At 48.4% G+C, this 16,144-nt stretch overlaps 1 protein-coding gene across 4 annotated transcripts in view; it reads left to right on the top strand.

Annotated features, from left to right (window-relative positions):
* The window catches only part of ACAP2 (ArfGAP with coiled-coil, ankyrin repeat and PH domains 2), a 1,585,345-nt gene that overhangs the window by 1,158,190 nt on the left and 411,011 nt on the right, over positions 1-16,144 (top strand). The gene's annotated exons all lie outside the window — the stretch shown is intronic.

Here is a 16,144-nt window from a genome sequence, read left to right as displayed (position 1 = left end):
CCTTTATGACGGTTTTCAACGTGCAGTGACATGTCTGTTTGCCTTATTTCTACACCACATGTCTATTGTGTTGTGCACTTACAACCAGGTATAGGGCATACAACCTATAGCAAGGGTGAGTTATGTCTTTAGGATAATCTAATATGTGGTGTGCAGGCACTAGAGAATTCTAACTGCTTTGATACTGTCATATTCTGTTCACCCTCCGTCCCCCGGTTCAAATATGTTTGCTTATCTGTGATAGTGGACTGACATTTAAGTATAGGGGGTGAGGAGAGTCCCCAAAAGACACTATATTAAGTGTGGCGACTAATTGTTCCTTTGTTTCAGCCTACTTTCGGCCAGTCTGAAGAGCAGGCTTCTAAATCCTTTGAGGGTGCTCCATCCGTGGGGGCCAAGACATGGCCAAGCGCTGCAAGTCAGTTTCCGTCTGGGTCGTTGCGCAAGTGGGTCCCGCGATGGGCAGGCGCAGTCAACCTCACTATCTGTCTCCATCTCCAGACATCGATCCAGCTTCTCCTCAAAAATGAAATCACCCGGCTATTCTGCGGGAGACGCCTAGGGTGGAAAAAGTCAGCAGACCGGCCCAAGAAGGCCCAGGCGGTGCAGAAAAAATCGTCAACGATTTAGATGGTGACGGCCGCTCTCTCGAAGGCCAAAGGGGCTGAACCTGTGATGGTAGCGCTGGCTGCGCCCAGGGTGTCCTTACCCCCGGGCGGGAGTCCTCCACCGGGACGGTGGTGAAGACACCGGAAAAGAAGATGACGTCGCTGAGCCCGGCTCCGACCCCTCAGGGTGCAAAAAGGGGGATGAGTGATGAGGTCCCAGGCCAGCCACAGGCCGTACCCCAAGACATGGATGTTTCTTCCTCGAACGTGGAGGACCAGGAGTCCGAACACCCGGTTGACGAGGACATGGATGGCGATGACGGCAGAAACACCGATGACGGCGCAGTGCTAGCAGGCCGTCCTCCTGGCTCCAATCAATCAATTTATTTGTATAGCACTCTATCTCTCAAGACATCATGGCGCTCGAACAACTGATAGTCAGGATAGATGTAAACAAAAACCCAGGTGTCAAAGGGGGTAAGTATCTCTGAGCTTTATCTAAAGAGAAACGTTTTGAGATGATTTTTGAAGGATAAGAAATCCTCAATTTTCCTCAAATTTTCAGGCAACGAATTACAAAGCCTGGGGCCGCCCACCCAAAAGTTCTTTCTTGTACTTGGGTATCTGAAAGAGTGCTGCATTTGAGGATCTCAAAGAATGCACCAGGCTATATCTAACCAGTTTCTCCTGGATGGCTAAGCATCCATTTCCACCTAGTGCACAGTGCATAATGCAAAGCGCCTTAAACTGTACCCGAGTTTATACCGGGAGCCAATGGAGAGATTGTCTAGCCTTCGTTACTCCTGCTCTGGCTGGTAAATCTGGTAACCAAACGCACTGCTGCATTTTTTGTAGCACTTGCAGGTGCTGCATAAGAAAGGCAGGCTGTGCCAGGTAAACAGCATTACAATAATCATGACTCCCATTGAAACAAGCTGCCACTAATTGAGCATGAAATGTATCTGAAATAGACGTGTGGACTTTCTTTAGCTGTTTCAGCTTAACAAAGCCTGCACCATACATTGAGTTAACCAGCGCCTCCATAGACAGGGATTCCGAAAGCTTTACACTTAAATTACAAACTTTCTTAGAAGGCTTAGGTAACGGGCCAAAAATGCATCAGAGCATCCATTAGCAGGCCCTGGTGGGCCCGAGATCAGAATCTGTCTTCCCGCCATTCAATTTAAGCCAATTTGACTCCATCCAGATTCGTACAGCTTCCAGGCAGTTTTTTTTAACTTATCTCTTACATCGCCCTGCTTAGTGTCTAGTCTAAACATCTGTGTGTCATCTGCATATGAGAAGACTCTCAAGCCAACCAAATGAATCAATATCAGCAAAGGGCAAATATATAAATTGAAAAGCAGGGGGGAGAAGGAGCCAAACTTTGTGGAACACTGCAGGAGACCGAAACCGGAGAGGAGCGGTAGGGGTGAAGGGAAACTATCTGCGAGCGAGAGGTCAAGAAAGCATGAAACCAATCCAGTACTGCCCCAGCAAATCCTGCCTCCTCTCGCCTCGCCATCAATATTCCATGATCAATGGTATCGAAAACGGCCGAAAGGGTCCCAAAGAATGAGACCTGTCGTGCCGCCCTCTTCCCTGATCGTGGTAAGATCATCCAATACCGATACTACAACTGATTCGGTTCCCATCAAGGGGCAAAAGCCCATTTGGAAGCTATCTAAGATGTCTTGACTTTCCAAGAAAGTTCTCAATGGGGGGGGGGGGGGGGGGCACTACTGCTTCCAAAACCTTCATAGGAAAGGGCAAGAGTGAAATAGGCCAATAGTTAACCAAAATGAAAGGATCAAGTGATGGCTTTTTCAGCAATGGAATAACTAAAGCCTCTTTAAGCTTAGACGGAACTACGCCCCACTGCAGAGACAAAGTTACTGCAGCACACATTGTGTCATAAAACTCCATAGGTGCTGCTTTAAACAGTCTCAGTGGAACGGATCTAATGGTGACGCCGATTTAAGCTTTGCAACTATCTTAATTGGCTCCTCCTTGTTCATCAAGGTGAAGTCAGCAAAAAGAGTGTCTGCCTTTTTTTCTGGCCGACAGCATAGCGATGCCACTTTCAGCATTTGCATAATGTAGATCGCTTGGGGTTTCCTTACCCATAATTCCCTTCCTAATCTAAATTTTACTGATAAAAAAGGTAGAGGGCTCATCACACAAAGATTGTGAGGTGGCTATCTGTGTATTATTATCAGATTTAGTCAATTTGTTGATGATCTCATATTCTTTTGGGACGTTCACTTCTGCTTGGATTGAATCCTCAAAATAAATAAACTTGGCTATTTTTAAAGCCTTATAGTAGATCACACGCTGCTGTTTATACCTTTGACGAAGATGAGCCTCGTATCCTTTCCTCCATTGCCGTTCTGCCTGCTGTACCTCCAGGAGTAATGCCAGGAGTGTACCAGGGGCACAGTGAAGGCAGCTTCTTGATCAGTTTTAAAGGGGCCAGTTTGTCTGCTACAGACTCCAGACCGTTGACCAACCTAACTATGTCTGTGGATAGGGGGCCTAATGTGTCCTTTTCATCAGCCTACAGCTGGATAACTTTATTAAAGACCTTAAGACTTTATTAAAGACTTTGCAGAGAGATGTATCTCTGTACATCCTTTCAACTCTGCACACATTGGTGTCAGAAATCCCAAAAAAAAAATGCCGCCGGCCCCAGTGGCCTCGGATCAGCATCCGGTGAAAAATAGGAAGCCCCATCCAATGCCCCCTCATCAGCCTCCACACCCGCACAAGGTGAACTCCCCCTTCCCCCCTCCTCCTGCCCCCTCGAACCCCTCCCCCCAGGGATCCGGACACAGGGACGGACATGGCCACGCAACAACATCGTCACGCCAGGTGGATCGCCGAAGCCGAGGGCATCCCCACTGGATGAGGTGTGGTTGTTTCATGCCATGATCGCCAGAGCTTCCGAGTTCTTCCAGCTGACAACTGAGGAGACCAACAAGGAAGGCTTCCTATACCAGACCATCATGGCGGTGCCCCTCCTGGACGATGTGTGGGAGGAAGGCCTGGCCCTATTGAAGAATCCTGCCACTACCTCAGCCAAGCAGGATAGGCTAGAGAAAAAGTACTGGGTGCCGGAGTCCTCACCCAAGTGCCTACGGTCGCAACCGTCACCAGACTCAGTGGTGTTAGCGGCTGTGAGGAAGAGCTCATCTAACCCCTGGTCATCGTCCCCAGTCCCTCCGGACAGCGAGAGGAAGAAGTTGGATGCCATGGGGAGAAATGTCATCTACTCAAAGCGGCCAATGCACTGGCAATCCTGGCCAGGTACGACAGGAAACCGTGGTACAAAATGGCCCTGATTCTGAAATTCCTGCCCAATGATAAGCGGGTGGAGGTGATCGCACTCCTCCAGGAGGGGGAGGTGGCTTAGGACCATGGCCCTGGACACCGCCGACACCGGTTTCCCGCAGATGGGTAACAGTGTCTGACTCAGTCGTCAAGGCTGGCTGAAGGCCACCAACAAGAGGTCCAGACGAGGGTACTGGACATGCCTTTCGGAGAGAACCTCTTCGGTAAGGCCGTTGGCGAGTCCTTGCAGGCCATGAAGACGAATACAGAGATGGCTCGTGCCCTGGGTACTCTCCAACAGCAGAGCTCTTCCTTTTGCTCCTCTGGAGGAAAGGGCGGGCAGATCGACGAAAGATTTTGGTGGAGGCTCATCGTCGTACCGTCAGCCCTCCCGGACCACAACCCAGGAGGCCTACAGAGGCCGGTCCAAGGCTTTTCGGTGGAGGTGGTCTATGCCATCGTCGCCCCCAAGGTGGAACGCAGGCGCCGAAGAACTGAACTGGCCAGGGTGTCTGGCCCCTACCCATGTGCCCCAGTGGAAGGCTGGCTGACGGGATTCATCAGCGAGTGGGAAAAGATCTCCGCCGACAGATGGGTGCTGGACGCTCTTGCCCATGGACATACCCTGGAGTTTCAGCAAAAGTGTCAGCAGATCCCTCTGGTGGCCCAGCAGGAGCAGCACATCCCTCAGCTCCTGCAAGAGGTACAGGGGCGATAGAGCTAGTTCCAAGACGATGGAGTTCTGGAGTCTACTCAAGATACTACTTAGTCAAAAAGAAGACAGCAGGATGGAGGCCCATCCTGGACCTGCGGCATCTCAAGTCCTCAAGTCCCAAAAATTCAGGATGGTCACGTTGCAGCACGTGCTTGGCCAGCTGGAGGAAGGAGACTGCTTGATGTTGTTGGATCTGGAGGACTCCCATTTCCACATCCCCATTCAGAGGAGGTTCCTACGTTTTGTGGTGCAGGGAAGGCTTTACCAGTTCAAGGCCCTTCCTTTCGGCCTCAAGCCAGCTCCCAGGGTGTTCACGAAGTGCCTGGCACCGGTGGTGGCCCATCTATGTCTACGAGGGATACACGTGTACCCGTACCCCGATGACTGGCTCATCCGGGCCAACTCAAGAGAGGTAGCTGTCAAACGCATGGTGACGACTGTCCAGCTGCTGATGGATCTGGGGTTCTCCATTAATAATTTTAAGTCCTGCCTTATGCCATTGCAGAATGTGCTGTTCCTAGGAGTCAAGCTAAACACAGTCTCCTGCCTAGCGTCTCCCTCGGAGGAGAGGATAGCAGCCATGCTGGGGAAGGTACAATGAATGTTTTCACTGAAGACCGCCACAGTGCAGACCGTCAAGTCGCTGTTTGTCATGATGTCATTGTGCATCTGCCTTATCCGGCTCCGCAGGCTGTGGATGCGTCCTCTACAGGAGTTCCTGGATGCCCGCTGGATAAAAGTGTCTGGAAGCTTCACGGACAAGATCCTTTGTTACAAGGAGTTCCATCGACTAGTGAGGAGGTAGGGCGTACATTCCAACATCGCTCGGGGCGCAGGGTTTCGAAACCCCCCCCCCATACCAGGAAGCGGTCACCACGGACGCTTCCCTGGAGGGCTTGGAGCTCACACCGGACATCTGCACACCAGAGGCCTGTGGCTGCCGGATGAGAAGGACCTCCACATCAATATCCTGGAGCTGCGGGCAGTGTTCTGGGCTCTTAAGTATTTCCTTCTGTCCCTGAAGGGCACCGTGGTGAGTCTTCACGGACAACACCACCACAATGTTCTACATCAGGAAGCAGGGGAGCACTCAATCCCCAAAGATCACCAGAGAGGCTCAGAACATGTGGCACTGGGCCGTCGACCAAGAAATATGCCTTATCCCCTGGCAGAAGTCAAGAACAGCATTGCAGACTCCGTCAGCAGGGAGTTGCGCTCCTGCCACAAATGGGAACTTTGGCAGGACCAGGTGGACAGCATTTTCGTCAAGTGGGGCAGACCCCTGATCGATCTGTTTGCGACTGCGGCAAACTCCAAATGCCAGAAATTTGCCAGCAGGTTCCACCAGCCGAGGAGCATGGGGGAAACATTCTCCTTCCTGTGGGATGGCCTGTTCCTGTACGCGTTCCCCACCCCGTTGGCTCTCCTGCTGCGAGCCATCAATCAACTCAAACAGTGCTGATGCAGGATTATACTTATTGCTCCTGCATGGCCAAGTCGGATTTGGTATCCGGACCTTTTCCGCCTGTCAGCGTCGCCACTGGTCAAGCTGCCAGTGGTCACAGATCTGCTCACCAGTGGAGGCGCAATCCTGCATCACAACCCAGGGTCTCTGAACCTGAGGTCTTGACTCCTGCAGCCCTATTGTTTGGAGGATACGAGTTGCCGGTGGACTGCATGATCGTTCTTGCCAAGGCCAGAGCGTCAACTCTTAAGTGCTACTGTCGCAAGTGGAAGTGTTTTGCTACATGGTGCTGTTTGCAGAATATCAACTCCCTTAGGGTCACGGCCCTGCAGATTCTTTCCTAGTTGTTGTCCTTGGCCCAGGAGGGGCTAGCGCACTCCTCTATCAAAGTGCATCTAGCGGCTATCTCCCGCTACACCAGGTCTCAAGGAAGATGTTCTCTGTGGTACCACTGTCTCGTCAAGGAGTTCCTCAAAGGACTGTTTCGGTCTTTCCCGCCAGCGAAGGCTCCTGCCCCGGTGTGGAAACTCTACGTGGTGCCGATGAGGCTCATGGGGGAGCCCCCTTCGAGCCTATGCATCAGGCCCATCTCAAGTTCCTCTCCTGGAAAACTGCTTTCCTCATGGCCATCACCTCTGCCAGGAGGGTGGGTGAGATCCAGGCCCTATCCCGCAAACAGCCATATTTGACTTTCCACGAATCGAGGGTGGTGCTGCGGATGCACCCCTTCTTCATGCCAAAGGTTCTGTCGGAATTCCACCTGAACAAGCCTTTGGTGTTACCTGTGTTCTTTCCGAAACCTTGGTCACCATCTGAAAGGACCTTGCACTCGTTGGATGTTGCTCGTGCTCTATAGTTCTACATGGCACGCACAAAGATTTTTCAGAAGACGTCTCAACTCTTTGTGAACTTTGGTCCTGTTATAACCATGGGAAGGGCTTGTCCAAGGCTTCCATCTCAAGGTGGCTTTCCGGCTGCATCGTGCAGTCATCAGTTGGAGAACCGACAGCTGCCTGGCTGCACGAGAGCCCATTCCACCAGAGTGGTCACTGCGACAACAGTGTTCCTGTTTGGTGTGCCCCTGCTGGATATCTGCAGGGTTGCTATGTGGAGGTCCACACACACCTTCACGAGATTCTTCTGCATCGACAGTGATTCCAGGCAGGAGTCCAGAGTCAGCCAAGCACTGCTATGCACCCTGTTTGCTTGAGGTGAGCCTGTTCTGGAGGCAAGAGTAATTGCTTCTGTTGAGCCTTGCCACCTCCTGTGGTTGTTTAATCCTGTACTGCCATGTATTCTTTATTCATGAGCATGTGAATCCATGCCAGACCCCATGCTGGAGAAGGAACAAGTTACCTACCTGTAACTATTGTTCTCCAGCATGGGTCTGGCATGGATTCACATGCAAACCCTCCTGCCTACCCCTCTGCCGATCTTCTTGGTCATGCTGCCAATTTACATGCTTACAAAATCTGAAGAGGGCTGCCAGAGGAGGCGCTTAGGGAGAGGGTAGTCATTGGCTGGGGGCATTGTGACCCAGAGTACAGTGATTGGTTTAGAGAAGAAATGTAGTTTGTAAGTGAAAGTGAAACAGGTTTTTCTTTTACCAAGGATTCCCAGTCTGACAACAGTGAATATTCTTCTTTTTTTTAATTTTTTTTATTTGTTTTGGTCAAATCTGACCTTTACAAAATAGCAACATTAAGATAAGAAAAATAAAATTGTGCATTTGCATTCATTTTTGCAGGACGAAGTTCAGCGCTGAGAGGGTTGCAGCTCCTGTTTGGATGTTTTCCTCTTTGTCTGGTGTGTGTTGTCCTAGTGCCCTAGGTGTTCGGGTTTTGTTAAGCACTTGTGTTTTAGTAGTTTCCACTTGCTTAGGATCCATCTCAAGAGGAACTCCCCCCACCCCCCCTTGTATGATACTCAATGTTACTTCCTGCACTGCTGTCTTTTTGTACATCATTTAGATGAAAATATTCACAGTTTCCTTGGGGTAATTGGCTATCTCTGGATGGTGTCATTGTGATCTCATTTTGGAGATCATTCAGACTTTTTGTTCTCTTCTTTTCACCAAAATGATAGTCTATTTTTTTCTGTATTCTTTTTGTCGTCGTGGTGTACTCCATCCCCCTGCTTCCAGAAATATGTTTTGTCAGAGGATATGTCAATTTGGTTTGATCTTTGTGCATGCACCTGCGCTGTTGTAGATATTGCAGGGGTAATTTTTAGATTGGGCGAACTGTGCAACATACAATGTGGTTCATGGCTTCTAATCTCATCTACATATGAGCCATCCCACTCTGGGCATCTATGGTCGTCCTAGAGAGCCTTGCGGCGCAGCTTCCTCTTGCTCAGGATTCGAGTCTTCCTTTATTTGATTATAATGATTTTTTGATTTAGTTTATCTGTGCTTGCGCTTGTCTCAAGTTCACCTCCCGTCACTTCTGTTTTCTGAGGTATTTTGCTCCGTGAACCTCCCTTAGTACATCAACTTTCACGATGCAATGAGATAAGGCTTGTATCATTTGTATGTTTAAAAAAGCGTGTGTACACATGGAGGCAAAATGCTGTGGCTACTGGTATGTGCAAATGCGCCCTCTACGAGGATGAGGTACTTTTTGGGTGCTGTAGGTATGATCCTTTTATTTCCCTTCAGTCCGCCAGCGATCTTTGCAGTTTAATGTAGCAGACTGATTATTTGGAGGAGGGGCAATGTGCTAATTAACTCTACTGGCTGCCAAGTATGTCAGAAGGATTCAAGCAATGTTCACTCTACTATAGTATAACGTGGTGTTAAAAGGGAGACTTTCAATATAAGCGTGACGGTTCAAAATATGGCGATGTCTCTTAACACAGACAGCTTTCCTTTCTCTGGATGGAACTTTTTCCGACTTTGCATGTCTTTCCCAGTGTTTTGCAGCACAGTTTTAACGATTGGCCAGTCACAGCACAATTATGCTCGGTGCCCAGAAGTTTTCAAATGTATGTTTGTCCCAGGAGTTGTTGATGACTCCCTCAAGCTCCAAAAAGCCACAAAACAGTCCTGCCAATGTGCCGCCCTCATTTCCGCGGCCAGGCTTCTCCATGAGCATGTGAATCCATGCCAGACCCATGCTGAAGAACAATAGTTACAGGTAAGTAACGTGTTCCTTACAACTTCAATTTGCAGGGGAATTTGGCCAGGCTGATACACCCATAAGGTCCCAGTGAAATCCTTCTGCTCTCGACCCCTTCTAAGGTCTCTTTGCCATAGCAGACTTGTCAATTTCAAGCCTGTAAGGGGCCAGTCTGTGCTGTTGTAATAAGAGTTTTGGCCTTCTGGTGTGAGCGCCCCGAGTGCCTTGTCTGCAGGAAATTAGGTGGGAGCTCAGGAAGGAATATTGCTATAGCAGTTTCCAAAATCATAGCACCCTTCCTCTGGGGCTGATCCTCTCCTAAACTCCTCTATACCCCCTCTCATGTCTGCGTGAACAAAGGGCATCCAGTAATTATCCCCCGGGTGTGACTTCCCCATTGTGCTGTCAAATCTTCCTCTGAATGACTGACATCTCCTATCTCCGCCGGAATATGTACTGTTCATCTGGGAAGGTATCAAGCCTTCACCGCAGATATCAAAGGCAGCCCTCCGGGCTGGGCCCACAATCTGTTGTGGTTTAACCCCAGACAGTAGAACACAAAAGCTTTGACACCTGTTGGAGTACCAGGAAACCAATTGATAATAACATTACATTAGGTGGTTTTGCCAATATGTAGTTGTATTTCCTCATAGAACACTCTATCAAACCAGGTATAGCTTTATATTTATAGTTTGGGTTCCAGCAGGTTGTTTCAGGTATGTATATGTTATTCTGGGGCTGCCAAGTTTCCAGACCATATGTCAGTTGTTGGGACATTAGTAGACTGTGCCCAACAAAGAATAAGCTTGTATAATATACCTTTCCAGCCTGGAGAATTTGAAACTCCTGAGAGAGAATAACCAGCATCATTTTACACAGTTAGAATAAAAATAGCATAGTCTTCCAAACCCCTGCAGATGCCATTTCTTCAGTGCATAAGCCTCAAATCACCTGTTCATGGCAACCTATACTACACTATACACTAAGGATGTACAAGTGTGCAGAAAGCTGTTGCACGTTTACATTCTTGAAGCGTTGGTATCCTCTTGTTCACATCTTTGCCCTCCAATTAATAGTATCTTAGATAATTCAGATTGTAGATTTGTAGGCATGGGAATAGCATACATTAGCAATAGAGATTAGATGGTAGGTGGCCGTGTCGATGTAGAACTGCAACGTTTTTAATGTTTACTATGTTTCATAACGACACAGTTCTTAAAGAGTTTAACAACATAGGTTTCAAAAGGTATTTTAAAAAGTGTAATCTTCACTGCCTTGTGGGACAGAGTCAGGGACTTGTCAAGAAGGCACAGGTACCCTGCTTAAGCTGGAGCACAGGGTCTATCACTGGTTGCCCAGACCCGAGCCTGCTCAAGATGCAGGGTGTGAAAGTTGGGAGGGTGCCCTCTCCCTTCTTACTGTGCCTTGATGGAAACATTAAATACCACTAACCCTTGCTCCATACCCGATGCGCACAATGCACGCCAGTGTTCTTTCTCTCCTTTCACTGAGAGATGCGAGGTGATGAATGAAGCAGCTGAAGAATGCTGCATACATCCCACTCTCAATATAGATGCTCAGCCTGAACAGGAAACCAACTCCAGCAATGACTGTTTGCAGTGGGCTTCCATGTCTAACCTCCTGCAAAACCACAGATTAAAAACGGTGAGGCTCAAGACCCGTTATGTGTTTTGGCAATTGTAATCCAGCACCCTTGGGAAAAGCCAGCAGTTGTTCTGGGGAACCAGCCGACAAAGGAATCCAATGGTAAGGGCACAGGGACGATAAAAGGCCGCAGAGGGACCAGAGCGGTGTGGTTTGTTTGGGTGACATCCAGGGATGAGAAGGAGGATCAAGAGACCAGGCAGAGGGAGGATGGTGTAGCAGTTCGTGGAGGAGGCTTTTAAGGGTGTGTGCAGGGCAAGGTATTGGTTACTAAGAGAAACTGAGTGGTACTCTGGGGTGTGCAAGGGTGAGTGAGCAAGGTAAATGAGAGATTAAGGTAAGAGGGGTAGGGAAGTTCGATTGAGAGTGATTGAGAAGGGTGGCAGAGAGTGTGAATGGAAGGTAAATGTGGAGAATGTGTTGGTGTAATGTATTGTAGTACTGAAAAGAATATAGTAGGGAGGAGAGAGTAGTAGGGAATAGAGGGAGGCTGGAGTATTAGTGAGCATAGGGTATTAGTGAGCAGAGGGCATTAGTCGGGAGAGGGTAGTAGGGTGTAGTAGGGAGGATAGAGGGGTAGTGGGAGAGAGTAGTTCAGAATAATATAGGAGGATGGAGGGTACGAGTGGAGAGGGAAAAAAGCACTGGAGAGGGAAAAGGCACCAGAGAGGGTGTGACATGGAGGGACAGGAGACAGCATGTGATGGAGAGATGGGAGAGCTCGTAGGAGGTGAAGCTGATTGGTGAAGCTGGTAGGAGATTAGAAGGAAGGGAAAGGAGACAGAGAGAAGTCTAGGGTATGGAGTATAAGGGCATAGGAGGACATGGCAAGTGGAGCCTTGGTGATTGAACAGCACTTTTTCCAGTTGTAAATGTTAACCCCCTAGGTAGGATCCATCTAGGAATTTCCAGAGGCAGCCAGAGAAAAAGGGGGTTGCTGTTAGGAATACACAACTAGAAAGGCAGAACCTAAATAGTAGGGGTTACTGATCTCGATTGTCAATCTTGGGGTTTAGGGATGCCTGGTCTAAGGAGGGAAAAGACTAGAGAAAGAGGGAAAGCCCTTGTAGAGCTACCTAAGCCCTGAACCAGCTTTGTGAGCTGGTGTGCTCTTTAGGCCATCTGTGACACCTGGTGTCTTTTTGGGATTAAGACCCTGATACAGTGGTCACCCACAGCCAAGGAGGATGTTGTGAATGGTGCATCTGACTAAGACTGCCGGAGTTAATTCCAAGGCCACGGGATGTGACTTATATGGAGGCGAGTAGGTTGTAGTTCCACCATGAGCAAAGTCTTAGTCAAGATAGGTCTGAAGTACCCAAAGGAATGATTGGGAGGATCATGCCCAAATCAGAATTCGCCCATAAGCACTCCGATGTGGGAGTTGGAGTTAGCGTCTGGAACTATCTAACGTTAATCGTCCTCTTCATGCTGTGAAACCTTGCATAGGTCATAAAACCCAGCTACCTTTTAGCCCAATTTGTGTATTAAAAGATTTTGCATCCAAAAATGGATGAAATGGAAGATCTTGACAACACAGAGGAAGGTAACGACGAGTTTGAAGAGATGACCGAAGTACAGAGGGAAGTCTCTCAACCCCTACATCAGTAGCGTTCGCAGAAGTACAGAGGACAGGTCCTCTTCCTGAACTGGCTTGTAAGGACTTGGTTTCCAAACTGCAGAGAAGTCTATTGACCCAGTGCATGTGCGTGTCAAACAATTTTGTGCAGTCTGCCGCATCTGCCAGAAGCCTCACAAGATGACGTCCCCAGTACCCCCATCCAACCACTAGTGATCCTTGAAACCCCTTTCTACCAAATCAGTATGGCCATCGTGGGGCCCATGGAGCTCGCTACAACCGAGAACATATACATTGCAGTAATTCTGGATTACGTTATTGCATACCCTAAGGATTTTTCCTTGAATAACAACACCACCAAGACTATCCTCAAGCTGCTTATCCCATTCTTCACCTGAGTCAGCTTGCAGACTGAGATACTCACTGACCAAGACAGCAGTTTCATGTCGAAGATGAGGGAAAGGAAAGACCTTATGAAAAATAAGACATTGAGAACGTTCCATTACCACCATCAAACCGACAGGCTGGTGGATAGAGTTAACCAGACATGGAAGCGCATCTCGAGAAGGTTGGTCAACAAAGAGTGGAAGAACTGTGATTACTTAATTCCATGAGCCCTGTTTTCTCTTAGGAAGACACCTGAGTCATCGACAAGTTCTCTCGTTTTGAGCTGGTTTATGGCCGTAACCCCAAAGATGTGTTAGACATAAAGCAGTGGGAAGGACCTGGGAGCCGACAGACCAGTGTGATCATCCCATGGAGTGTATACCACCAGGGAATACACTGAGAAGGTACAAAGCCTGGTGAAAGCCCATCTTCAAAGCGTTCAGGCCCACCAAGAGCAAGCAGACAACAAAGAAGCCAAGCTAGGCATCCTTTAAGTGGGGGACAAAGTTATTCTGAGTGGTGGCCAGTAAAACCATAAGTTGCTAGCCAGGTGGCATAATCCATGCATCGTCGCCAAGGCTGTGTCTCATCTACAAGGTACAGCAGGCAGATAGAAATGAAATCTCAACTCTATCGGGTAAATATGCTTCCCGCACTTCCAATATCCTGCCACCAAGAACTGGAAAAACTCCTGGGAACATACCTAGGTGGTTTTTTTCTTGAAGCCAAAGAGGGTACACAGGGTGGTGCATAAGATCGAGACGTTCCCCAGAAAAGGGATCCGACTAAAACACTACTGGCTAACTGAGGTAACATTTTCAAAGAAGAACTGAAGAAAACGCTGGACATGGCTGTTATTAGAATATCCTTCAGCATATGGTCCTCTCTGATTGTCTTGGTACCCAAGCCTGACAGTAGCTGGTTATTTTGTATCAACTAAATTAAGTCTGTAAATAACCTTGATGGATATCCTATGCCCTGGATCAATGAACCGATGGAGGCCCTTAGGACTGCCAAATTCACTTCCACAATGGGCTTCAACAAAGGTTAATACCAAATGCCCTTGGATGAAGATGCCAAACGAAAAACTGCATTTTCCACACCCAAAGGGCTATTTCAAATCAGAATTTTACCATTTGGTGTACATGGAGCTCCAGCTACATTCCGATTAACTTCATGTCGGACATAGGTTGGCACTTATCTAGACGTCCCTGTTGTTTATAGAAAGTCCTGGGAAGATCACCTCAAACACTTGACAGCAGTCTGTAGCCCACTATGAAAAGCCCACCTCACAGTCAACCCAGCAAAATGTCAGCTAGCCCAGTCATCCATCAAATACCTAGGATTCCAGGTGGGAAATAGATTGGTGTTCCCTTTGCACAGCAAGGTGGAAGCAGTTCAAAGTGTCCCACGGCCCATAACCAAAAAGGACATTTTGGCTTTTGGGAAATCCTAGCGCCCTTGATGGATAGGCTGAACAAAACAGATCCAATATTGTCCGCTGGGAGCAAAAAGCCCAAACAGCTTTTGACAAACTTAAGAACTTCACTATTTAAGAACGCAGTGTTGATCATGCCCAATTTTACAAAGCAGTTTCTTGCTTCAAAGCAATGCCTCCTCATTAAGGCTGGGGGCAGCCCTGCTGCAGATTCAGACTAGGAGGAGAAGCCTGTATTGTTAATCTGTTGGAAGCCCTTTCCACGAGAGAGAAAAGCTGCGATGTCCGACTGTATAATCAGGCCATCAATAGCCACTTGTATTACACTACAGGGGGAAAGTTTACATTTATCACAGACCATGCCCACATTGTCTTGATGGCTCATAACGCAGATTACAACCGTTGCTTTTACTTTCAATGTGGCGCAAAGGGCCTGCCTGAAAAACTCCAACATTGACTTCCTCTTCCGGTACACCCATGTAGTCTGACATCCCAAATAGGAGGACCTAGAAGAGAAGCAGAATGTGTGTGACAGGTTGAAGGGTATGACCTTATCAAGAGGGTATGGCAACCCCTCTCTACCTTGGGCACGGGGCCTACCACAGTGTTACTCAGTCAGTCCTGCCTCATAGGTGGGAGTTGGGAGGACCCCAGTGTCTGTCACTTCTACTTTTGCTTGGATGAAAACATTAAGTACCACAAAGTCTTGCTCTTAACCTGTTGCACAAAATGCTTGCCAGTGTTATTTCTCTTTCCACAGGAGTACAAGGACCAGCATGTCTAGCAGTGGGGACCCCAACAGGAGGCGCACTGGAGAGAGAGGAGCCGGCGCATAAAGTGGCTGAAGATCGCCGCCAAAACAGAAGCTCAGCTTCAAAGGGAAACAAACTGAAGAAATGACGTTGTTTGCAGCAGGCTGCTATTTCCAAACACCGGTGGACCCACAGATGACAAGGGGTTGGGCTTATGTGTTTTGGCAATTGTAACCTGGTCCCTGAGGAAATGGAAGCCAGCAGTTGTCCCAGGGTACCAGCTGACCGAGGAAACGAATGGCAAGAGAGGATTAAAGGAGAGCAGTGTGGGTTGTTCGGGCGAGGTCAAGAATGAAGACCCACCAAGAAGTGGCACACATTGTAAGCAGAGTGTGCAGGAGACTTCAAGAGTGTGTGCACAAGTTGAGGTACTGGTTGCTAATAGAAAAGGCTACTTGTATGCGCAAGGTGAGGTATTGGTTGCTAATAGAGAGTGGTACTTGAGTGTGCGTGTGCAAGGTGAGTGAGTAAGATTAAGAGAGATAGTAGATGAGTATGATTGAGAAGGGTGGCTGAGGGTGAATCTAAGTCGATTGTGGAGAGGGTAATAGAGAGCTGAGGAGGAGATGGCTAGTAGTAAGTAGTAGTGGGAGAGCGTGAAGTGGAGAGTAAGATAGAGAGAGAGAGAGAGCGCATGCTACGTCATAGGGAGTGTGGGTAGAGAGGGGAGCAGAGTAGGAGTAAGGGAAAGCAGACTGTGAAGTCCAGGGTAAGGAGTGTAAGGTTATGAGAGGATCGGGCAAGCGGAGCCTGGGTATTTGAGCTGCACTTTACCCAGTTATAAATACCATTCTAATTTTCTTTTGGATCCCTGGATATCATTCACTTAGGAATTCCCAGAGGAAGCCAGAGTGGGAAGGTGTTTGCCTTTAGGCCATCAAGACTAGAAAGACATAACCTACCTAGTAAGACTTAATCTCTAGTGACAATCTTGGGGCCTCTGGACACCTGGCCTATGGAGGCAAAGGTCCACAGAATACCAGAGTGAAAGAGAGGGATGACCCTTAACAAGCCCCTTTGTTGAAC

This window comes from Ambystoma mexicanum, chromosome 10, assembly GCF_040938575.1.
Source record: "Ambystoma mexicanum isolate Mex_15411 chromosome 10, UKY_AmexF1_1, whole genome shotgun sequence".
NCBI lineage: Eukaryota > Metazoa > Chordata > Amphibia > Caudata > Ambystomatidae > Ambystoma > Ambystoma mexicanum.
The sequence above is the reverse complement of the archived record's forward strand: the minus strand, read 5'-3'. Positions and strand labels throughout refer to the sequence as shown.